The 26,928-nt window shown below is 44.4% G+C and overlaps 1 non-coding gene across 1 annotated transcript; it reads left to right on the plus strand.

Moving 5' to 3' along the window:
- Nucleotides 1–17,593: 17,593 nt before the first annotated feature.
- On the plus strand, nt 17,594–17,668 carry Trnat-ugu. The gene has a single exon. It is a non-coding gene; the product is annotated as a tRNA-Thr (tRNA).
- The last annotated feature ends 9,260 nt before the right edge of the window (nt 17,669–26,928 follow it).

Consider the following 26,928-nt stretch of genomic DNA (forward strand, 5'->3'; position numbering starts at 1 on the left):
AGCGGAGGTTTACTATCTTTTGGTTAAAAAAATCGATTTTTTTTAATTGCATTTTTGGATCCATAAAAGTGTTTAGAACCCACCCCTGAAACGATTTTTCCGAATACGGATCGGAAATGTTTGTTATTCGCGGTTGAACAAAAAATATTCACCTGCCTGAAATCGGCATTTCTCACGCACCAGTTTTTTTAGGGAATTTCGACTTTGTAGCCGCGAAAAATTATTCTATGCGCTTGCCCATGACTAAAACTGATAAAAAGTGATCAAGGAGCTTACGACGTGCAACCGCTTGGCAGTCCGAAAGCATTCCAATTCGTTGCAACAGATGAAGAAGGCAATTTGGGCAACGTATTTCCACACGTGTTGGACGGATGACCACCCTCAACACCAAAACTGTTCGGCTGGGAAAACTAGTTGGTGCAAGTGGCGCATTGGAGAGGCTACCGGACATCTGGACGAATATCAGCACGACCAGCGGCTCTCCAAAGGAGTTCAAAAAGTAATTCATCCGATCTACGAGGCCATGTCGGGGGACGAGTTATTGTACCGGTGCTTGGCAGGAAACACACAAAATTCAAATGAAAGTTTGAACGCGTGTGTTTGGAAGTTAGCCCCAAAGCATTTGCATTCTGGTGCGAAGACTGTGGAGATTGCGACTTTCCTGGCAGTGAGCAGCTTCAGCGAAGGGTATTCAGCAATTCTGAAGACCATGACAACGATGGACGTCACCCTGGGACTCTATTCGACGCAGTTCGCCAAGCATTCGGACGACGACCGGATTCAGGTGGCCGAAAACCGCTTGTCACCGGCCGTCCGAGCGGCTCTGGAGCAGCGCAGGATGGCCCAGATCGAGCAGAACGCCCTCTATGAGGAAGAGGAAAGACTAGTTTATGGACCCGGAATAGCAGTTTGAACGTACGTTGCATAATATTGCATTTAGATGTAGTCAAAATTTGAAACGCGTTTTTCTCGAAACAACTTTTTTTTATCGCGCGGTATGGTAACTACAAATCAACTGAACCGATTGGCAGGATTCTTTGTTTCCGACGAAGCTAACTAAATTGTCTAGTAGTTGTACCACTTTTATTCCGATCCATCAACTATAAATATTTTTACTTAGCCGACGAAGTCGAAAAATCGATGAAAAAAAAACCAATTTGTTTTCAACTGTCCGCCAATTTGTTTCCTATGGTCCAAATAACTTAAGCGAGGTACAACTCCTAAAGAATCTTACATAATTCGCTAACGTCAACTCAATTTTGATTTCAGACGAGCCGGCTGACCTGTGTCATACCACGTGTGGAGGTGTACATCGAAATTTTGCTTCGTTTCGACGGCACTTCCGCCTATGCTCTTCGAAATTTCCGATTGAAAAAATTCCAGTTTGTAGAGGAAATATCAATAAACATTTTGACCAAATTTGACATTGAGATCTATAACACATCCCGAGAAAAAAATTATCAAAGAACATGCTTTTTTCGGGCCAAAGATAGTAAACCTCCCCTTAAGATCAACGTGTTGAGCTCTCTGTTAGGGTGTCTTGAATGCAGTTGCAGATCTGGTGCTGTACTCGACAAGCCTGTATTTTGTTTACGAAACGATAGTGTGTAGCTGTTTCGAATGAGTGCCTAAAGTTAACCTGGGCGCCTTTCTCTACAGCGCTCTTGGCATCATGAACGAATAGAACGAGGTGAGCCTCTGCAAAATTAATGTTGACTTTTAATGAGTGAGCATCAAACATCTTCCGTAATAATTATGGAGGTTAACGCCCGTTGTATAATGCTTTGATTATATGTATGTGACCGACGACGTTTCTTGAATGAATGACCTGCATTTTGTGCGCTCCACTTCGGAGTCCTACTGGCAACCTATAGAAAGTGCTGCTGGAAGTGGAGCAAGGTTTTTCGCTATGTAGCTGATTTTCTATTCCGCAATCATTTATCTCGGTATTCGTGTGATAATTGAAAGATAGGAACTGTATTACAATGTTTCGCATGAAATACTCGCAACATCGGATGATCGAATTCAGTATTGCAGCCTGCTCTTTTTAATGTTCGGTTTCGGTGGTAGTGTGGTCACTCATCTTCTTCTGCTACTTCTTCTTCCTTGCGTTTGTTCCGCACACTGGCAGGGTCCGCTGTTTAGGCTATCTGTCGCCATTACATACGAACTTGTGACTGGTCAAGGTTGAGGTGTGAGATTTGAGAGCTTCAGGCTAGATGTTATGAAATCCCTGTCCAGGCCTTTCTATTGGCCGTTTACCGATTACTCTCAAACTAAAACTAGCTTTTGCCACTGCTGTTGTGTCCGTTCTAATGACATGCCCGTACAGTCTTTGATGGCTTTCTCTCACCTTGTGTACAATTGGTGGTATCTATATAACTTACGAACTTCCTCATTTGCGACATGATCGTGCAGCGTTAATCCAGGTGTCTGCCTAAACATATCCAGATTATATCCATAATGGATATGAGGCCATGGTTGTAAAAATCAGTGTTAAAATATCGACTCCATCATCTATTTACAGTGTAAAAGAACTGACAATTTACACATTTCAAACGTAAAACCTTCATGTTTAGAATATTTGTTCAAGAATCTCTATATGTGACCAATATAACACAAACGAGAACGGTAAAAATAATAGTATTTGTAATATTGTAGTATTTCTTATTCAGATCGTACTTATGAACGTCTTCGATGGAGTATCTTGAAAATCGGTAAAACAACAGTGCCCACAGAATTCTGCTATGATGTCAAACACACTAGTGTCTTATGTTATCACACATTTTGTTAATATTTAGCGGAATATGACATGATATTATTATTTCTAACAATAGGAGAACGGCCAGCCGGTGTGGCCGAGCGGTTCTGGGCGCTACAGTCTACAACCGCGCGACCGCTGCGGCCGCAGGTTCGAATCCTGCCTCGGGCATGAATATGTGTGACGTCCTTACGTTAGTTAGGTTTAAGTAGTTCTAAGTTCTAGGGGACTAATGATCTCAGATGTTGAGTCACATAGTACTCAGAGCCATTTGAACCATTTGAATAGGAGAACGAACTCTGTTTAATAGATAGACTGTGAAGTCCCACACTCTAGTAATGTTGGGACGACTTAGTAAGAGTTTATTTTTTGTATTTCACTCTGTGGTATTTCTTTAACATTTAAAAACTTCGCAATAGCGTATTTCTTGTTACTTTATGCACCCGTCGCAATTTGGATAAAAATGTCGATATTAGGGAAAAAATAGTAGAATTTCCAACAAACTAACTCAGAAAAAAAATTAATTATGAGATTACTGACATGTTTTCTCATTCTGCCTGGTGATGGTGGCTGCTCTTTGCTGGCACCTCGAATGAGGAAATTCCCAGGATTGGAAAAATGGTTCAAATGACTCTGAGCGCTATGGGACTTAACATCTGTGGTCATCAGTCCCCTAGAACTTTGAACTACTTAAACCTAAGTAGCCTAAGGACATCACACACATCCATGCCCGAGGCAGGATTCGAACCTTCTACCGTAGCGGTCACGCGGTTCCAGACTGAAGCGCCTAGAACCGCACGGCCACACCGGCCGGCCCAGGTTTTGGAACAATAATAATAAAATTAATTTTTTTTACTTATAACAGCTAACCAAACCCTGGTCCTCTCCTTTCAGACCGAGCGAGGTGGCGCAGTGGTTAGAGACTGGACTCGCATTCGGGAGGACGACGGTTCAATCCCGCGTCCGGCCATCCTGATTTAGGTTTTCCGTGATTTCCCTAACTCGCTCCAGGCAAATGCCGGGATGGTTCCTTCTAAGGGCACGGCCGACTTCCTTCCCCATCCTTCCCTAATCTGATGAGACCGGTGACCTCGCTGTCTGGTCTCCTTCCCCCAACAAACCAACCAACCATCTCCTTTCAGAGCACATACTTCGAAAAGTGAAACTTGCGTAATTGGAGCACGCACCTAAAATAACGAAAATCGTGTGGTTCTAAATATAATAGAATTAATGTATTATTATTATTTGCAGCAAATATCCACAACCTGACCACGAAAGAACCTGAACCTCTCCCTATGATCCACCAGAAGTTCTTATTAGTGACCTTGAGACAAGATCGTGATCTTTAGAATCCACCCTGCCTACTTAAGTACCCTTGGGACTTAAAAATCCACGTTGTTGAGAGGCCCCCTACAGACCTCCAGTCAAGAGGCCTAAACAGCTGAACTACTTGTAAAGGATGAGGAAGATGAGGAGGATCTTGACTTTTATAGGTCCAAAGGGTTGGGACGGCTTTCCCACCATTTTAATGTGTTTCAATTGCTCGAGAGACACAGAGAGGTGGGAGGGTCTTAATTGTGTTGTGGAATTCCCAAGGGACCAAACTGCTGAGATCATCGGTCCCTAGAGTTACACACTACTTAAACTAACTTATGCTAAGAACAACACACACACTAATGCCCGAGGGAGGAATCGAACCTCCGGCGGGAGCGGCGGCGCAGTCCGTGACATGGCGCCCTAAATCGCGCAGCCACTACGCACGACTGTAGGCGGGAGGGGTTTCCCGCCAATTTTATGTCACACATGTGTCCGACGACCACGTGGCTGGCACTGGGTTACGTCCTGTACCATACTGCTTAAAGTGTGTGGTGATTCCCCACGGAAGGGGCGTCGTAGAGGCGTGATCTTGAATATAACTAGTTCCTAGGTACCTTGTCTGAAGAACAGACCTTGTTGACGATCTACAGCTGTATGTGATAGTTCGAAATTTAGACACTGATTGCGAATTCTTTGACATCAGTTGTATTTGTAGATGTACTACCTATTGGTGAGATATGAAAATCTGCCCGGGTTCTAGGCCTAAATCCCACTAATGAATAGTACATCTATACCTGATACAGCTGATGTCAAAGAATTCGCAATCAGCAAAGAAATTTAGAATTGTAACCGGGCACCAGAAGTCCTTACTAGCGACCTTGATACAAGATCCTGATCTTAGAACCCACCCTGCATATCTACTTTTACTTTTGGACACTTAAAAATTCACGTTGTTGAGTGGGCAATAACATTGATTCTGATAGTACGTGAGTCATTTATATCTTTGTTGAGACAGTGCATTTTCTTTATATTGAGTGGCAAACCTGCTTCTGCTAGGCGGTCGTACCACCCTTGGACTTGACATTCCAGGACTGTCAGAGGCCAGTAGCACATCATTAGCATACGGCAACGTCCAGGGTCCGGTTTGCTGCAGATCTCTTGTGACTGTATCCATGGCTGCGATGAGGAGGAGAGGCGAGAAAGCTGATCCCTGATGCACTCCTACAGAAACGGGTAAATCGTCCAGTAGTTCAGCAGCTGACAGTATCCGGCTCTTCGATCATGGTATAACAGTATCACGGATCGTGCTATTTGAGGGCATGTCGAATCATCTCGTATCGCATTCTGTCAAAGGCCTTTCTGAGTTCAGGAAAGACAAGCTGTAGAAGCTTTGGCTCCTCACGACTGAAAATATCGCCTCGCTCCGCTTATTCATTTTACGTAATACACTACTCGTCATTAAAATTGTTACACCAAGATGAAATGAAGATGATAAACGGGTATTAATACGACAAATATATTATACTACAACTGACATGTGATTACATTTACACGCTATTTGGGTGCATAGATCCTGAGAAATCAGTACCCAGAACAACCACCTCTGGCCGTAATAACGGCCTTCATACGCCCGGGCATTGAGTCAAACAGAGCTTGGATGGCGTGTACAGGTACAGCTGCCCACGCAACTTCAACAAGATACCACAGTTCTTCAAGAGCAGTCACTGGCGTATGGTGACGAGCCAATTGCTCGGCCACCATTGACCAGACGTTTTCAGTTGGTGAGAGATCTGGAGAATGTGCTGGCCAGGGCAGCAGTCGAACATTTTCTGTATCCAGAAAGGCCCGTACAGGACCTCCAACATGCGGTCGGGCATTATCCTGTCGAAATGTAGGGTTTCGCAGGGATCGAATGAAGGGTAGAGCCACGGGTCGTAACATATCTTAAATGTACCGTCCACTGTTCAAAGTGCCGTCACTGCGAACAAGAGGTGACCGAGACGTGTAACCAATGGCACCCCATACCATCACGCCGGGTGATACGCCAGTATGGCGATGACGAATACACACTTTCAATGTGCGTTCACCGCGATGTCGCCAAACACGGATGCGACCATCATGATGCTGTAAAGAGAATCTGGATTCATCCAAAAAAATTACGTTTTGCCATTCCTGCACCCAGGTTCGTCGCTGAGTACGCCATCGCAGGCGCTCTTGTCTGTGATGCAGCGTCAAGGGTAACCGAAACCGTGGTCTCCGAGCTGATAGTCCATGCTGCTGCAAAAGTCGTCGAACTGTTCGTGCAGACGGTTGTTGTCTTGCAAACTTCCCCATCTGTTGACTCAGGGATCGAGACGTGGCCGCACGATCCATTACAGCCATGCGGATAAGATGCCAGTAATCTCGACTGCTAGTGATACGAGGCCGTTGGGATCTAGCACGGCGTTCCGTATTACCCTCCTGAATCCACTGATTCCATATTCTGCTAACAGTCATTGGATATCGACCAACGCGAGCAGCAATGTCGCGATACGATAAACCGCAATCGCGATAGACTACAATCCGACCTTTATCAAAGTCGGAGACGTGATGGTACGCATTTCTCCTTACACGAGGTATCACAACAACGTCTCACCAGGCAACGCCGGTCTACTGCTGTTTGTGTATGAGAAATCGGTTGGAAACTTTCCTCATGTCAACACGTTGTAGGTGTCGCCACCGGCGCCAACCTTGTGTGAATGTTCTGGAAAGCTAATCGTTTGCATATCACAGTATCTTCTTCCTGTCGGTTAAATTTCAGTCTGTAGCACGTCACCTTCGTGGTGTAGCAACTTTAATGGCCAGTAGTGTACTATAATTTCTTACTACCTTTCGTCAGATCGTTTGCCAAAATTTTATTTTGAATACAGCGAACACTATTCGCATTGCTCTCCTCATGCACATTTTGGCTTTGTCTCACTTTGTTTCGTCATCATACAGGATGTCCCAGAAGGCATGGTCAACATTTAGGGACGTGACAGGAAAGATCATTCGAAGCAAAAAGTGTCTAGTAAACATGGGCTCAAAAATGCATACCTTAATAGGGCTAAAACATCACTCTAGATCGCAAATAATATTTTATGAATGACCTGTTTAGACACCTTGTAGAAGTCTTCTTCAGAAAATGAGCATAGTAAGCATAACTCATCTATAACTATTAATCTATTTTTACATTCGTACTTAGTTTACGATAACTTATTTTGTAAATTCCACGAAACATCAACATATCACATTTTGTGTTTTCAGCTCGGAAATTGCACACTATCTAACTCGTGGCTCTGTAACTACTAGTCAGCAGTTTACAACCGTGTTGCCGCGTGACCATCGGACTACTACCCTCATACTCATCAAACTTGCAACTCTGCCATTCCTTTTCTTACAGTTCTTTCAGTATTCTTTTCCAAAGATTATTTTCTGTGAAGTCGAAACCGCTCGTTAATAAAATATTATCGCGATGTAGACTGCTGTTTTAACCCAGTTGTCTCACCAGATGGCTGTTACTCCTCTCTAGCCGGCCAGACTGGCCGAGCAGTTCTAGGCGCTACAGTCTGGAACCGCGCGACCGCTACGGTCGCAGGTTCCAATCCTGCCTCGGGCATGGATGTGTGTGATGTCCTTAGGTTAGTTAGGTTTAAGTAGATCTAAGTTCTAGGGGACTGATGACCTCAGAAGTTAAGTCCCATAGTGCTCAGAGCCATTTGAACCATTTTTGTTACTCCCCTGGACCCTGCAGTCCAAATTTATGCAGCTGTGACAGCTTTCTCATCTTCGATATTGTGAAACAAAGCTCTTCTGCTGCAGGTTCTTTGCTTCCCATATTTTGAGGTATGGGAGTACGGACCAAAACAAGAATAAAATTTCCGATTAACGTGGGGACTAAAATGCATATCATAAGGGCTATGAGCACTTCTTCATCGCCGGCCGTTGTGGCCGAGCGGTTCTAGGCGCTTCAGTTTCGAACTGCGCGACCGCTACGGTCGCAGGTTCGAGTCCTGCCTCGAGCATGGATGTGTGTGATGTTCTTAAGTTAGTTAGGTTTAAGTAGTTCTAAGTTCTAGGGGACTGATGACCTCCGATGTTAAGTCCCATAGTGCTCAGAGCCATTTTGAACTTCTTCATCTTCCTTAATGTGAAACATGTCCGTACAACGGGGGCAAGAGCTCATTGCTCTTAAGGTATGCATTTTAGAGCCCATGTTTACAAAACGTTTTTTCTTGTTTTGGTCCATACTACCTCCTCCTAAAATATACAAAGCAAAGAGCTTGCAATAGAAGAGACTTGTTTCACAGTGTCGATGATAAAGAGATGTTCATCACTCTTAAGATATGAACTTTAGGAGTCCATTCTTTCTAGATTTCTTTTTCCGAGTGATCGTTCTTGTCATTTTCATAAATATTGACCATTTCTCCTGGGGCAGCCAGCAGATGTTGAAGTTCTCCCATGTCACACTATAAAGATGGAATCTATTCACGACAAAGATGATTATGTGTAATACTATGTGGATTTTGGACTGGAAAAACTCAGTTTCCTTTCTTCTTTGCGATGGTGACAGATTTTTCTCAGATATCTCACAGGTAACAGGTAACGCCCTTCTCTTGCTCATAAGTATTAATATGTGCAGGGGTCTCTCTATCTCATTTGACTGAATAGATCATACAGTTTTCCTCTGTGAATGACTCTGCATACGGTGTGACATCGTACGTTCTCCAAAGAGGTCCTTTTTTAAGTTGCAGACCTGATTAGGTATCCCATACTAAAGGTGAACACATATTGTTTTTATTTCCAAGTAGGCGCCTGAAATATACAAAATCTCAATCTTTTGACTGTCTAGAAAATCACTTCTACCTCACTAACTCTATCCAGAATATCATGTTTGGAGAATAACGGGGCTTGCGTATTCTGAACGTAGACGAAAATTAACAGCTTTCCTTATTTGAGGCTGTATAAAACAGTATGACTGTCGAAGAAATATTCTAGACGTGTTTGCAAGCATTGTGCGGAAGAACGAATGTCTGCAGATGTCGCCAGCTACCACTCAAGGCCGGCACCATCTGCTACGCAGTAATGGCTCTTGTTCCTTGCCGGCAATAACTGTGTTTATTAACATACTTACGATACTGAGAGATAGAGATCTAAAAAACTGACCGCAAATGACTTTCCTACCACACCGGGACAAGACATTTTCTCGTAATAAAAGTACTGTCCCTGTTTGCGTTCTAAAACATTGCTGCAACAACCGCTGATAGCGTTTGCGGCTAGTCCTGGATTGCACGTAATATGGCAGTTCACTGATTTTTTTCTACCTTGCGATCTAGAATTTCCCCTGTAGTAATGTAATGGTAGTAGATCCACATAACTTTTTTAGTTCGTATTTCTTTAGAGACACTAAACATACTGGCCATCTGTTCTCAAACAGACAATGACAAGGTGCTCAGAAAACAATGTGTAGCTTACATTCGCATCATTTCCGAACACTAGGCAATAATATTACTTTTGTTGAATTTTTATCTCAGATTTTATTCCCGATTACATAGTTCAGCGATATGACTAAGCCGGCCGAAGTGGCCGTGCGGTTAAAGGCGCTGCAGTCTGGAACCGCAAGACCGCTACGGTCGCAGGTTCGAATCCTGCCTCGGGCATGGATGTTTGTGATGTCCTTAGGTTAGTTAGGTTTAACTAGTTCTAAGTTCTAGGGGTCTAATGACCTCAGCAGTTGAGTCCCATAGTGCTCAGAGCCATTTGAACCATTTGATATGACTAAGTTAGAAAAGAAATTACCGAGTAAAAGCGAATTTAAAACTGGGAAACACGTTTTGCCTTCATAAACCATACTTAGTGAGTTGTGTGTTACCTTTGGAAGCATGTTACGTAATTAGTTTCATTTTCTTCAGATCACATGCACGATGAATGCTATGTTTGAAACGTGTCAGATTAATAACATATTGCAGAGATCTTTAAAATGGGCACTCTAACACAAAGAAAATTGCTTGGAATCTCATTGACTGGGGCAGAATTGTCTTCATATGGCCCGACAACCAGGAGTGATGATTCGGGATACCACTTCATTTCATAGCAGAATCCTTCGGTTGTAGTCTGCGGCACCATTGAAACACAGAGGTACGTGGACAACATTCTACGCCCCGTTTTGTTTCCCTTCATGGCAAGCCAACCTGTGCTTACGTTTCAGCAAGATAATGCCCGTCCGCACACGGTGATGCCTTCTACTGCCTGTCTTCGTGCTTGCCAAACACTACCTTACCCAGTAAGGTCACCGGATCTCTCACAAATTAAAGAACCGTTGGACGATTATGCCCAGGGCCCTCCAACCAGCTAGTGATTTTGACGAGCCATCGCGCCAGTTTGACTGAATCTGGCTCCGTATCCCTTAGGAGGACATTTATTTCTGAAATTGTAATCCTCTGTTTTTCTGTACGTGTACATCGCATCTACCGATTTTCGTCCCCTTCGGATAACTCCTTCTTGGTACGTCGAGACTTTATTTGTGTTGAGTGTGGGTAATTTCCAAGAATGATTGCCTATCGAAGTCGCTGGTACCAAACGATACATATCGAACGTACGATCGTAAATCGATCATGCAACTCTGGGGACGGGCGTTATGAGTATGTTTACGGTGGTCATTACAGCAAGTACAAAAGAAGAGCGTTACAAAAATACTTGCAATTGCAAAGGAGACGACTTACCTAACTCGTCGTCGGTGTTGTCGTCATGTTCAAGTCAATTACGGTGGTCTGGATGGATAATTTGGAAGAGTCGAACCATGTATTCTTCCTGATACGCGTTCGGTTTCCGCACTGTCCGCAATGAAATTGTAACGGTATTTCAGCATCGAAACTGTTCTTACGAAGTTTTACACATTTCGCACCACCACAGTCCCTTCTTCCCTCGTCTGGTGGTACTCTATATTTGCGACAAAAAGTCAAACGATTTTCTACGCTGGATAAACACGGAATTAGATTTTTCCATGTGAAAGAATCCGCCGAAGAAACATGAAGAACACCAGACATCCCACTCATTAACGACATAGATCATCTGGGTTCCCTAGCAACTCTCAAATAATTCGCCGAGGTATGTAATTTAGAGCAACTATGGGAACAAAGGGAAACAGATGAAAATGACGATCACAAATAATTGATCACAACGCCCGCCACCGGAGTCGCATGATCGATTTACGATCGCATATTCGATATGTATCGTTTAGACGCAGCGACTTCGATGGGCAATCATTCTTGGAAGTTACACGAGTGTGAAACGATACACGTTCGATAGCTTAGGCCACGTCTCCTGGAACACTATCCTTCGCATGAAGGGGGCGTGGCACGTTTGTCGTTAGTGGCGTTGAGGCTGTTTTCCAGGAGAGGCAGCGAGTCAAGCAGCACGGACCGTGCAGGTTGCGGGGCAACGGCCTGGCTGTTGTTCTACCGCCTGTGTGACTTTCAAGTCTGTCTGGCTGAGCATCTTCCGGACCCTAGGGACGTGCACCGGAAACAGGAGTGGTCACATTACTCATTTGGCCGACCAGACTTGCAAGCGGGCGGTGGGTCGCTGCCATATACACACGCCCTGGCGGCTTCAAGTTTTCCACTGTTTGTCACCTCACAGTGATTTTGGATGCTAGATGAGATACTTTTCTTTCGTTGTTTCGGTGTCGGGACGACGCGGTATTCGTAAAGATGGATCTTGTTCCCTGCTGTGAGCATGATGATCATGACTGATTCTGTTCCCGTGCACGTTTGTGTCTTTCTTCTTCTATATCGGAATAGATTCAGCCTCCTGTTGTTGTTCCCTGTTCCTGTGTCTAGCCAGGCGATATGAGGAGCGTGACGCCTTTATGATAACATAATAGCTTCAATTTGTTAAATGTCATACAGATGTGACTTGATTGTTTTAAATAATTAGAGTTTTTGACTGCTTGGGGTTATTCTTTCCGCGCGCTATACGAGATTGGAATAATACAGAATTGTGAAAGTGGTTCGATGAACATTCTGCCAGGCACTTAAATGTGATTTGCAGAGTATCCATGTAGATGTAAATTGTTTTTAAGTTCAATGTGTCACTATTCTTGACATTCAAAATTATATATGCTCATAAATTAACGACAATGCTGATACATGGTGAAACAACGCTCAGGTGGGCTGTTTGCGGGTTTAAATCACCTCGGGGTATGACCGTGTGGTGCATTTGACCTGCAGTCGTCGCAACGTGGCGCTGGCAGCAGTCCACATACGCAGAGGTGTGTTGGTGCATGTTGGAGTAAGATGCAGCGAGTAAGAGCGCAGACGTTTTCAGACGTGCTAATGGTGACTGTGTGTTGAAACTGGCTCAAAGAACACATATTGATGACGTAGGGGTCGAATACTAGGGCGACTGGAAGCTGGTCAAACACAGCAGGTCGTAGCACGGGCCCTCTGTGTCCACAAAGTGTGATCTCACGATTATGGCAACGATTCCAGCAGACAGGATACGTGTCCAGGCGCTACAGTACGTGACGTCCACAGTGTTCAACACCACAAGAACACCGATATCTCACCATCAGTGCCCGCAGACGGCCACGGAATTCTGCAGGTAGCCTTGCTTGGGACCTTACTGCAGCCTCTGCTACAGTTGTCTCTAGACACACAGTCTACAGACGACTTAATACATATGGTTTATTCGCGCGGAGACCTGCAAGTTGCAAACCACTGGTCCCTGGTCACAGGGGTGCCGGTAAAGCCTCGTGTCAAGAACACAGTACATGGTCATTGGAACTGTGGCCCCAGGTTACGTTCACGGACGAATCTGAACACTGATTCTCCCTGGATTTTCATCTGGCGTGAACCAGGAACCAGATACCAACACCCTAATGTCCTTGAAAGGGACCTATATGGAGGTCGTGGTTTGATAGTGTGGGGTGGGATTATGATTTGCGCACGTACACCCCTGCATGTCTTGACAGAGGAACTGTAACAGGTAAGGGTTATCGGGACGTCATTTTGCTTCAGTATGTCCGCCTTTTCAGGGGTGCAGTGGGTCCCACATTCCTCCTGGTGTACGATAACGCACGGCCCCACCGAGCTGCCATCGTGGAGGAGTACCTTGAAACAGAAGATATCAGGCGAATAGAGTGGCCTGCCTGTTTTCCAGACCTAAGCCCCATCGAGCACGTCTGGGATGCTCTCGGTCGACGTATCACTCCACGTCTTCAAACCCCTACGACACTTCAGGAGCTCCGACAGGCACTGGTGCAAGAATGGGAGGCTATACCCCAGCAGCTGCTCGACCACCTGATCCAGAGTATGCCAACCCGTTGTGCGGCCTGTGTACGTGTGCCTGGTGACCATATCCCATATTGATGTCGGGGTACATGCGCAGTAAACAGTGGCGTTTTGTAGCACATGTGTTTCGAGACGGTTTTCTCAACTTATCACCAATACCGTGGACTTACAGATCTGTGTCTTGTGTGTTCCCCATGTGCCTATGCTATTAGCGCCAGTTTTGTGTAGTGCCACGTTGTGTGGCACCACCTTCTGCAATTATCATATAACTGGCACGTTGTGTCCAGAATGAACTTTTCACTCTGCAGTGTAGTGTGCGCTGATATGAAACTTCCTGGCAAATTAAAACTATGTCCCGGATCGAGACTCGAACTCGGCCCTTTGCTTTTCAAGCGCAAATACTCTACCAACTGAACTACCCAAGCACGATTCACAATTTTTTCCCACAGCTTTACTTCCGCCAGTACCTCGACACCCACGTTCCAAACTCCAAAGGAGCTCTCCTACAGAGTGAAAATTTCGTTCTGGAAACATCACCCAGGCCGTGGCTAAGCCATGTATCCCCAGTACCATTTCTTCCAGAAGTGCTAGCCTTGCAAGTTTCGCATGAGAATTTCTCTGGAGTTTGGAAGGTAGGAGACGAGGTACTGGCACGTTCTGCACTAAACCCCAGAGTCGTCTTCTTTACTTATTTTGAGCCCGTAAGCTTATGCGTCGCACGGGGGCAAATCTTGCTGCATGTATTTTGGTGGATTATACTTCCAAGCCAAGCTTGTGCTTAACGTAGGTGAGGTTCGCCAGCCAACCGTTCGCGTCTCCCTTCCACCTCCAATGTTTCCCGTCCCGCGCGACAGTGAAGTATTTACCGCATCAACTTTGTGGCGTGATTTAAAGCTGAAGCTTAGCTGACCGTTGAACTTCTTAACAGTCAGGTTTAAGTGCGGAAGACCAATGGGTCGGGGGGAGGGAGAGGGGTATTGCCTTGGTCAGCTAGCTACCTTACCACAAATGTTTTGTCTACGCTTCCAGCGTGTAATTTGATGACTTACTTAAATGTTAAGAACCTTTTTGTTTTATAAAATATCAGAAATTATTTTTAACTTGTCTTATCCAGTTCGATGGTTTTATCATAATATCTCAAGCTTCTGTTGACGTAATTTGTAAAGTTACTTTTCTTGAGTAGTGTTAATAAAAATTATCGGAATGATGTTCAATTCTTATTTTGCCCGGTCCTTCCACTCCCAGGCAACCTTACGCCAGTAGTGCGTTCCAGAGTGTATATACATTCACATGGCACATGATGGACATTTATTGATACGTAATTCACCACTTATTCTCATTCAAGATTCCTCGATGGTATAGAAGGAGTTGTTGGGGAGAAACAATTTTACTCTACATTTGAAAGTAATTGTGCTCTTTCTCATCCATTTTATTTCGATGAGCAGATTTTGAAAGAATTTTATGCTTGTGTATTTCATTCCTTTCTGTCTAAAGTTATATTCATCACTGGGAAGCACAGATAATTTGTTGGGTTTTATTTTCAAACTGCAGTTGACTGTTAGCAAAAATTTCCTCAATGAATAACTGTAGTAAAATATTTTGGTTAATCTACTGAACTGTATAATCAAAGACCAGGAAGATTAACATGTACGAACCCCCTGGCACAATTTTAATTAATTACTTTTTTGCAAAGAATATTTTTGCCTAAGTGAAGTATTGCGCTAAACCACGAGCTCAGGAACGGAAAATATGCAAAATAAGTTAACACTGCAGTTCGTATTTTGGCAGTCATGCTTATATCTAAACTAGGTGGACCTAAACGTCGTAGAAGTCTAGTACTGGTTGTTTTTTTTTTTTAAGTCAGTGAAATCTGATTCAACTCATACCTACCTTGAACAGATCTGACGAGGGGTATGCCGAAATCCAGAAATGAGATGCCTCACAGTGTGAGTCATCTGGTATGAAAACCATTTGTATACTCTGGTATGGAGACCATTTGTATGCTCTGGTATGGAGACCATTTGTATGCTCTCGCCAATGAAAGTGTAAAAATATTCCTATCACTACTGTCCGGACACATTAATGTGACCACCTGTCGAAAGCCTGTATAACCATCTTTACGAACAGACAGGGATGTGGAGCCATGCCGTATCCAGTCTCGTGGACAGCTGCGCTAGGTTTCTCACGACTATTCACGTTGGTGTGTAGAATGCATGAGATTGGCGATACACCATCTGACATCCACACAATTCCGAAGATAGCGAGACCCGACAAGTGCGATAATTATCGCATAATCAGCTTAACAACTCACACATCCAATCTGCTGACAAGAATTATTTACAGAAGAATGGAAAAGGTAATGGAGGATGTGTTAGATGACGATCAGTTCGGGTTTAGGAAAGGTAAAGGCACTAGAGAGTCAGTTCTGACGTTGCGGCTGATAGTGGATACAAGACTGAAAATAAAATCAAGACACGTTCATAGGATTTGTCGGCCTGGAAAAATCGTTCGACAATGTAAAATGGTGCAATATGTTCGAAATTCTGAAAAATTTGGGTTAAACTTCAGGGAAAGACGTGCGATGTACAATATGTACAAGAATTAAGAAGGAAGAGTAAGACTGGAAGAGCAAGAACGAAGTGCTCTGATTAAAAAGAGTGTAAGACAGAGATGTAGTCTTTTTTCCCTGCTATTCAGTCTATACATCGAAGAAGAAATGACGGAAGTAGGAGAAAGGTTCAAGAGTAGGATTAAGATTCAGCATGAAAGGATATCAAAGAGATTCGCAAAAAGATTCGCAGATGACATTTCTATCCTTAGGGGATAATGAAGATGAATTACAGGCTCTGTTGTATGGAATCATAAGTCCAAGCGGTACAGAATGTGAAATGAAAGTAAATCAAAGAAAGGCAAAAAGTAATGAGAAATAGCGGAAATGAGAACAGCGAAAAACTTTACATCAGACTTGGGGATTTCGAAGTAGATCAGGTTAAAGAATTCTGCTACCTAGGCAGCAAAAAACCCAAGATGGACGCGGTAAAGAGGACATAAAAAAAGGCTTAGCACTGGTAAAAAGGGAATTCCTGACCAGTAGAAGACTAGTAATATCAAACATAGGCCTGAATTTGAGGAAGAAATTTCTGAGAATGTACATTTGCAGCCCAGCATTCTATGGCAGTGAAACAGGCGCTGTGGGAAAACCGGAACAGAAGAGAATCGAAACATTTGAGTTGGGTATTACAGAAGATTGTTGTACACTAGGCGGACTGGTAAGGTAAGGAATGAGGAGGCTCTGCGCAGCATTAACGAGGAAAGGAATATATGGAAAAACAGGGAAGAAGAAGAGATCAGATGATAGGGCATCTAGTCGTTGGGTGTCAGAAATCCAACAGAGACATTTCAACCCTTCTGAAGTTACCCAAGTTGACTGTTGGTGGCGTGGCTCTGAAATGGAATCGTGAAGGAACAACCATAGACAAGCAAAGGATCGCATGAAATCAGTGGAAGGAATCAGCTACAGGCTCTACTGACGTGTATGGTAACACTGATGATCGGCAAAACTCATCTTCAGCAGCATCTATCAAAAACATTTTTCATTAAATGTTCAGTTTGTATTACTTCGACCAGTTTCGGTTGAAAAATGCGGAATTTGTTGTGGGCCATCCCCATTCAGCCCATATAGTTTCATGAAGTTCAGATTGGTGGGGGTGCTAAACGAGCCTTCAAAATCTCGTCTGCAAAGGAGGTGCGTTCCAAGCAGAGGTCTGTCATTGAGTTTGTTTTGGCGGAAAACCAGATCACCGCATGTATTGCTAGGCGCTTGCAGAATGTCTACGGAGACCTAGCAGTGAACAAAAGCACGGTGAGTCGTTGGGTGATGTGTCTGTCATCATCGCGGCAATGTCGGGCAAACCTGTCCGATCTCCCGCGTGCCGACCGGCCGCACACAGCTGTGACTCCTGCAATGTTAGCACGCGCAGACACTCTTGTAGTTAAGGCTAACCTGCCATTGACCTTCTTCTTCTGTGCTGGATGCACACGCATTGCCCGAACTCTTACGGGACTCGGTAAGATTGTCTGCCGCGAGTAATGAGTGTAATGGGCGGGGGCACTACGGATGTAGTGCATGGACATTAAAGTTGGGAATGTGGGTCTCAAGGGGAACGTGCAAGGGATAAATCCCTGCAGTCGCACTATCCTCTGTGCCCTCGGTGGCTCAGATGGATAGAGCGTCTGCCATGTAAGCAGGAGATCCTGGGTTCGAGTCCCAGTCGGGGCACACATTTTCAACTGGCCCTGTTGATGTATATCAACGCCTGTCGACAGTTTAGGGTCTTGATTTAATTATCATATCACTCTTATTCAAGGTGATCGACGGATCATAATCAGACACCTCGCTGCTCAGCTGGACGTCTCTGTTGGTAGTGACGACACGCCCGCCCACCAGTTCGGGTGTGTGCCTGCTAGGTTCGTCGCCGCGTAACATAAGACAATACAGAGCAAGGAAGGACCATCTGTGCGGAATTGCTTGCGCATTACGAGGCTGATAGTGACGATTTTCTGTTGGACTTCATCACAGGTGATGGAACATGGGTTCATCATTTCGAACCAGAATCAAAATGGCATCCATGGAGTGCAGTCACCCCACCTATCCTCCAACGAAAAAGTTCAACGCCATGGCCTCAGCCGGTAAAGTCGTGGCGACGTCTTCTGGGACTCTGAAGAGCTTACTCTGTTTGATGTCCTCCCTCATAGTGCAGTGATTAACTCTGAAGTGTATTGTACTACCCGCAGGGAATTGAGAGGACGGCTTCAGAGTGTTCGTGGTCACAAAAATGCAAACGAACATCTCCTTCTCCGTGAAACGTAAGGCTTTCACTAAGTCTGTGCACGGGTGGGGAGCTCACAAAACTTCATTGGACTGTTATTCCTCATTCACACGACATCCTGCTCTCCTACCTTCCGACTTCCATTACTGTTTACAATTAGTAATCTAGTGTACTGCTTTGGAGGATCCGTAGGGCTATTCGCGGACAATGCACTTGTCTATAGGAAGGCTGCAGCGCCATAAGGCTGTAGATATTTGCAGGAAGACCCGCAGAGGACCGGCGATTGATGGCTTGAACCTAAACAAAATCTAAACAAAAAAAAAAAAAAAGAAAGACTGTCGTAAAAGGCCTCGAAGGCCCAACAGTATGAACCTGCCGCCGTATCGTCCTCAGCCCATAGTCATCACAGGATGCGGATATGGAGGGGCATGTGGTCAGCACACCGCTCTCCCAGCCGTTGTCAATTTTCGTGACGCTTGCCGCTCCTTCTCAGTCAATTAGCTCCTCAGTTGGCCTGAGTGCACCACGCTTGCCAACAGCACTCGGCAGACCTGGACGGTAGCCCATCCAAGTACTTCTCAAGCCCGAAATCACTTAACTTCGGTGACCTGACGGGGACCGGTGTTACCACAGGGCCGTAACCACTTGCGCATGAACAGGCGAAGAGATCCACTACTATTCGATTATACTATTGGCGACAAAACAGTAGATGCCGCAAAATACTTGGAATAACCGCCTAGCACGACACTGTTGTCGGACGATCACATAAACCAAATAGTAGTAAAAACATATGCCAGACTGAGATTCACTGAGAGGATCTTAGGGAAATGTAATTCACCCACGACAGAAGTGGCTGGCAAAACAATCGAGCGATCGATTCTTGAGTACTGTTTGGCAATCTGGGACCCTTACCAAATAGGATTAATAGAAGAGAGAGAGGAGATGCAGAGTGGAGCGACGCGTTTCATCAGTAGATCGCTTATTCGGCGCGACAGCTTTCACAGCAGATGCTAGAAGACAAGCGTTGTGCAGCACGGACAGGCTTCCTACTGAAATTTCCGGAATGTACTTTCCGTTGATGCCTCCCGTACATGTCTTGAAAAATTATTACGACAAGAAAATGAGAGAAATCTGAGTTCAAATGGAGCTTTATTCTCACGCATCATTCGTGAATGGAACAGAAAAGGGGCTAAATATAGTGGTACGAGAAGTACCCTCCGCCACTCACCGTAACATCGCTTGAGGGGTAAAGATACAGATGTCAAGAATTAGCATCGAAGATCTTTGGGTATAAGAACGACCTTTGGAAAGCGTGTGTGGCAGGAACAAATATGCGGCGGATACGTACAAGAAAAGATGTGCCACATTCGCTTAACTAGATCTTCGATGTACGTGGAGGAAAACGCAGTTGGTGGACGTGTCTATACATCTGAAAGATGATTTCTGTTTCCATTCCCGCCAGTCGCATATGAGTGGCGCTAATAGCGACACTATGAGGATGCAAATCAGGTTTACTTTAAGTACATGGTGTAACGGCCGTGAGCGTTAGACCTTTGAGATGGTGAGTAGATGTTAGTCAAGAATGCCTTTAAGGCGAAAAAGACGTCATTATGAACATGTTACTGAGTTAGAATGAGGTCGTGTAATAGGGCTATGGGAAGCTAGATATTCCCTCTGCGTTGTTGCAGAAAAATTTGGCAGAAGTATAGCCACTGTACTTGTTTGCTAGTAGCGGTGGTCATGGCAATGTATGGTCACAATATGACGGGGCTCCAGACGGCCACGTGGAAATACCGAGAGTGAAGACCATTGTGTTCGGCTTATGGCTCTGGCGCATCGTACTGCATCTGCAGCAGCAATTTGAGCAGCAGTTGTCACCACATTGACACAACGAAATTGGTTACTTCAGGAACAATTCGGAGGCAGAAGGCCTGTAGCGTACAGTCTACTGATCCCAAACCACCGCCATTTCCTCAATGGAGAGCAGTGGTGAGGTTTGTTGTTTTTTCTAATGAAAGCTGTTTCTGCTTCGGTTCCAGTAATGGCCGTGTGTTGGTTAGAAGGAGGTCAGCACAGGGCCTGCAACCAACCTGTCTGCGTGCTAGACACAGTGGAACTATATCTGGAATTATGGTCTGGGGCGCGATTTCTTATGGTAACAGGAGCACTCTCGTGGTTGTCCTACGCAGCCTGACTGCAAATCAGTACGTCAATCTGGTGATTCCACCCGCTGTGTTGCCAATCATGAACACCATTCCAGGGGAGAGTTTTCCAACATGATAACGCTCGCTTTCATACCTCTGTTGTAACCGAACAGGCGTCGACATATTGCCTTGGGCTACTCGAACACCAAATCTCTCTCCAATCTAGCACACATGGGCGTCATTCACAACCAGCATTAACCGTTCTTGTATTGACCGACCAAGTGGAACAGTCATGGAACTCTATCCCATAAAGTGACATCCGGCACTTGTACACGCACGTTTGCATGCTTGCACTCAACATTCTAGTGGTTACATTCGTCGTTAATATAACAGTATCTTATATTTGCAATGGCTTATCTCGGCCTATGAGCTCGCAATGTTAATCACTTAAACATGTTACTTCAGACAAATGTATTCCCGAAATTTAATTACTCTGTGATATCTATGTCTTGGTGTCGCGATTTTTTTCCGTCAGTCTGATTCCACCGACCGAGTCAAAAGGAGGTGTGATGTTTCCAGAACCATGACCCTCTTCACCGGCCGGTGTGGCCGTGCGGTTCTAGGCACTTCAGTCTGGAACCGCGTGACCGCTACGGTCGCAGGTTCGGATCCTGACTCGGTCATGGATGTGTGTGATGTCCTTAGGTTAGTTAGGTTTAATTAGTTTTAAGTTCTACGTGACTGATGACCTCAGAAGTTAAGTCGCATAGTGCTCAGAGCCATTTGAACCATGACCCTCTTCTGTTTGGTTCAGTACTGCATTTGTTGAACATACTTTGTTTAGATGAAGTAGTTACATGAAATGTTTGCAACATGCAAATTTTACGTATAAATTCGTTAGTTTGATGTTGTTCTGAATTGCCGTTTGTGACTTGGAAAATGGTCTCCGTAAAAACATTACATAACTTTTCCATTCCTCTCAGCATTACCTGTACGTCATTTGGTTTTTCTTGCATATCGAAAAGTTACGCTGTTTAGATATTTCCAACAGCTATGTAATGGAAAAAGAAAAATATGAATAAAGTCTTCGGATTTTGCAATTTAATATTGTTTAAAAATGTCACATGAACTATTCACAGTGGATTATCATATGATGCGTCCATGTATCTACAGAAAAACCAATATATTCTGTTTGGCTTCCTCCCTTCATGCTTTCAGATACTTTGCTGTTATCCATAAATTTTTCGCAGTATAACTTAATGACACATTAGTTCACAGACTAACATTTTTAAGTAAAAGCAAGTGAAGGATAACTGTATACATTTCAATCTTTTTCTCTCATTATTATTAAAGAGCAGGTAGTAACGTCTACAAAACCTCAATAGAATGTCATCTTCATAATCTCCATGAAGCATTTTTTTAACAAATCCCCGAAACAGGCTGCCCTAATTAGACGTGATTCCGCGACTGCTAGAAGAACGACGTGGAGGGTGAGTGTGCACTTGCGCCAGCTTTCTTGCGCCAGTGAAACTAGCTAGGGTGCCGGGTACCGAGGTGCTAGTTGCGGTGGCGGCACCTGTGTTTCCCCGTGACCCGGGCCGCTCGTCGCTCTTTTGTCCTGCACTGCTCTTCCTGGCACCGCCAAGCTTCTGAAAAGGACCTTCCGGCTTTCAAACGACTCTTCTTGCACTGGAGACAACTCGGATTACCCACAGTCTCTCTCGTTTGTTTGGCACTGTGGGCCGCGCTTAAATGCTCCGTCTCTAGTCGCGCAACAAACACTCATTTACTTCGACACTAAACGGTTTGTTTCAGCTGGAAGCAGCGTCCATTTACCGCTCAGTAATGGATTTGTACATGAATCACCTCACTTGCAGTATTTTTTGTTTGTGCGTCTGATTATCTGTGCTTTGTACGATTTGATTTCGAAGGCGCTAGTGTCGATTCTCGCATCCCGGTGATATACGAAAGTGCGCTGAATGAACGTCTCTGGATTCCATTCTCGATATGGATAATGATGTTTGGTTAAAAATGTAACATTACAGCCTTTTTGCTGTGTATCATTGGGACGTAATTTGTAATCTAGGCTAACGTCGATTTTCGATGGAAATAAATCAATTATGATCAGGATACAGACCGTCTCGATAATGATGCTTATCACTTGCACGGATAATGGACACGTTCTAATGCAGTGCCGGCTGCGGCGTGCAAAACTTCGCTAGTGCGGCCCAAGGCTCATTCTGTCTCTTGGCTTTAATTGATTCTTCTCGGAACTACACAGAACATCGCGACTTTTCATTTAACACTGCGGTGCGGCATTTTTCGATCGCCACAACTCTCTTCGGTTGGGTAGAATCGTGGTGGAAGCGCTGTTTGCTCTTCGCTATTTGTTCGTGGTATGAAGGCCGTTGATAGGTCCACCGTTCGTTTGCACAAAAAGAGGCAGTCGCAATCGTTTATAATGAATGGGAATGACAGAAGACAAGGATGAGAATTCTCAATTTCCAATAACGATAGGTACTGCTTATTTGCTATGAAACTACATTACAATACCATGAAGAAAAATTTTAAAGACAATGAAAGAGCAAAAAATTACAACGATCGACAGACGGGATTCATTGGTCTGTACATAACAAAGCGCTTTGTGATAAATTTGCAGGCCTGTAAAACGTGAAGAAATTGGTCGTACGAACAGTAAAATTTCTGAAGTTGCGCGCATTATTCCATTGTCAGTTGCAACCGTTTTCAGTGGAACTGAACGAAGAGTATATTACTGTGAGTTACGTTGGTTAACTCATGCCTGGAACCATTTTTCGGTTTAGAGCTTGTTATTGTTGAATTTATGAACGAAAACGGAGCGCAAGAACGAAAATTAGTACGTCTGGAATGAATTGCAGGCTGCACACTGCCTACAGTACGACATTGCGAGGTAACTTCTTTCTTATTCTATGGCAATGCATTTAAAAAGAAAATTGAGTTGTAGAAGGAACACATATTAACAAAAATAGTGTGTGAGTGTGTGTGTGAATTCCTAAGGGACTAAACTGCTGAGGTCATCGGTCCCTAGGCTTACACGCTATACTTAAACTAACTTACACTAAGGACAACACACACACCCATGCCCGAAGGAGGACTCGAACCTCCGGCGGCTGAGCGCCTTGCAAACTGAAATCTTGGCCGCCCCTGTTCTAATACACTTGTTTGTGATAGACCTATGGAATCCTCTTCCGGGAACGAACGAATCGAAATTTATGAAGCCAAACGTTTTGGAGGAATACTCTGCCACTGAAATACAAGCACCCATCCTACACTGTCCGCATGGTGTAATAAATTGATTTATAATGTATGTAGATACACCCAACCTCCTGAGAATGTGTTTTCAGTTTTATACGAGACAACGATAATAGCAGAGTATGAAGAACAGGGACATGTTGTCATAGAGTTACGAATTTTGGAATCCAGTTGCCATGGTTGGACAGTAACATGTCAAACTACGGAGAGGTGAAACATATCGGTTCAGTCATAAGCTCTTCAGAATTGGTTCTACCGACCAGTATGATCGTTGTCTTTTGAGGCTTCTCTTATTCATCTCGTTGGGTGCGACCCTAGGTTACATTTTACTGAAACAACCCAAAAATGATGCTCTCAAAAGAAATTTTGAATTTTATTATGTGTTTCGTCGAATCAACTTTTATCGTGTCACCAAGGATGGTAGCACACTGGATTCGCATTCGGGAGGACGACGGTTCAATCCCGCGTCCGGCCATCCTGGTTTAGGTTTTCCGTGATTTCCCTAAATCGCTCCAGGCAAATGCTGGGATGGTTCCTTTGAAAGGGCACGGCCGACTTCCTTCCCCATCCTTCCCTAGTCCGATGAGACCGATGACCTCACTGTTTGGTCTCTTCCCATAAAACAACCAACCAACTTTTATCGTGTCTGTTAGTATTAAAAAACAGAATACATGTGTATTAACACTATCAGATATAAAGTTCTCTAAACAAAAAAGTGTTAAGAATGGCAACGATATTTGATATACAGTATCTACTTTATTGTTTATTTCGTGTTTCACATTTTCAGGAGTATTAATTACAGAAATTTTTACTGTTTTTTTCTTTTCTTTTGTCTCCAGGTATATTCGCTAAATCTATCTAAGCGTTTTCTGTTTCTGACTATTAGTTTCAATTGTTAAGTTAAGTGCATATTCTGGGTTTAACTTTATCAGGTCATAAGAAGAGATCATTAAATTGAAATAATGACATCCATATTCAAATTAATAACGCATAGAAATCTTTTTTCATATAATACTTGTGAAATACGCTTATCTATCTGGTGTAAAAGTAATCCGTCTTTAAAAAAACCATTGGCTGGATGACCATCAAACGTATGATGTACAAAAGGTTTCGTACCCTTCCAGCGAAATTTATTTCTTGGAACACAACTTATTCTCAACACACAGAATCAGTTATATCTACAATAGTAGTTTTGGAATCTAGCACCCTCTTGTATAAATTTTTGTAAACACCCACTGAGTCTGACGTAAGGATTTGTGTGACAGCAGTAAGATGACGTTATCTGTGTGATGATATCAATATGTTATTGTGTACTATTTGGTTTCATTATGGTTTCAAACATTTTTTGTCTGTTTGTGATTTAAGAAAAGATTGACAAGACATTCACAGACTGGTGGTTTCATGATGAGCTCATCTTCTTATTAGGAGAGTCAATTGTCAAATGAGAAAAATAATTTTGGTCTATGGTTCATTATATTAATCCATCTCTTATCATTTCTAACAGTAGTTGAATAACACACTACATTTACAGAAAAATAATATATCAATATTTATAAATATACACTCCTGGAAATTGAAATAAGAACACCGTGAATTCATTGTCCCAGGAAGGGGAAACTTTATTGACACATTCCTGGGGTCAGATACATCACATGATCACACTGACAGAACCACAGGCACATAGACACAGGCAACAGAGCATGCACAATGTCGGCACTAGTACAGTGTATATCCACCTTTCGCAGCAATGCAGGCTGCTATTCTCCCGTGGAGACGATCGTAGAGATGCTGGATGTAGTCCTGTGGAACGGCTTGCCATGCCATTTCCACCTGGCGCCTCAGTTGGACCAGCGTTCGTGCTGAACGTGCAGACCGCGTGAGACGACGCTTCATCCAGTCCCAAACATGCTCAATGGGGGACAGATCCGGAGATCTTGCTGGCCAGGGTACTTGACTTACACCTTCTAGAGCACGTTGGGTGGCACGGGATACATGCGGACGTGCATTGTCCTGTTGGAACAGCAAGTTCCCTTGGCGGTCTAGGAATGGTAGAATGATGGGTTCGATGACGGTTTGGATGTACCGTGCACTATTCAGTGTCCCCTCGACGATCACCAGTGGTGTACGGCCAGTGTAGGAGATCACTCTCCACACCATGATGCCGGGTGTTGGCCCTGTGTGCCTCGGTCGTATGCAGTCCTGATTGTGGCGCTCACCAGCACGGCGCCAAACACGCATACGACCATCATTGGCACCAAGGCAGAAGCGACTCTCATCGCTGAAGACGACACGTCTCCATTCGTCCCTCCATTCACGCCTGTCGCGACACCACTGGAGGCGGGCTGCACGATGTTGGGGCATGAGCGGAAGACGGCCTAACGGTGTGCGGGACCGTAGCCCAGCTTCATGGAGACGGTTGCGAATGGTCCTCGCCGATGCCCCAGGAGCAACAGTGTCCCTAATTTGCTGGGAAGTGGCGGTGCGGTCCCCTACGGCACTGCGTCGGATCCTACGGTCTTGGCGTGCATCCGAGCGTCGCTGCGGTCCGGTCCCAGGTCGACAGGCACGTGCACCTTCCGCCGACCACTGGCGACAACATCGATGTACTGTGGAGACCTCATGCCCCACGTGTTGAGCAATTCGGCGGTACGTCCACCCGGTCTCCCGCATGCCCACTATACGCCCTCGCTCAAAGTCCGTCAACTGCACATACGGTTCACGTCCACGCTGTCGCGGCGTGCTACCAGTGTTAAAGACTGCGATGGAGCTCCGTATGCCACGGCAAACTGGCTGACACTGACGGCGGCGGTGCACAAATGCTGCGCAGCTAGCGCCATTCGACGGCCAACACCGCGGTTCCTGGTGTGTCCGCTGTGCCGTGCGTGTGATCATTGCTTGTACAGCCCTCTCGCAGTGTCCGGAGCAAGTATGGTGGGTCTGACACACCGGTGTCAATGTGTTTCTTTTTCCATCTCCAGGAGTGTACATAAATATTTCATAACATCTTCAGCACCACTCCCCAATTACAAGCTATTGAAGTATTATAAGAAAAATAACTTCAGTAAATATTGAAAAAATAAAAGTTAAAAGATAAGTTTTAAAATTTGAATGATATCAACCTTGTATTACTTAATTACGTGAAGAAACAAAAGAGCCACAGTGAATCAAACTGTTCAAAACGTTGTCAGGATGGATTATCTCCACTTAGTACCACCATACTGACAGGCGATGATCATGCGAGGCAGTAAAGAATAGAGATTCGTTGCTGAAAAGGG

This window comes from Schistocerca piceifrons, chromosome 8 (assembly GCF_021461385.2).
Source record: "Schistocerca piceifrons isolate TAMUIC-IGC-003096 chromosome 8, iqSchPice1.1, whole genome shotgun sequence".
NCBI lineage: Eukaryota > Metazoa > Arthropoda > Insecta > Orthoptera > Acrididae > Schistocerca > Schistocerca piceifrons.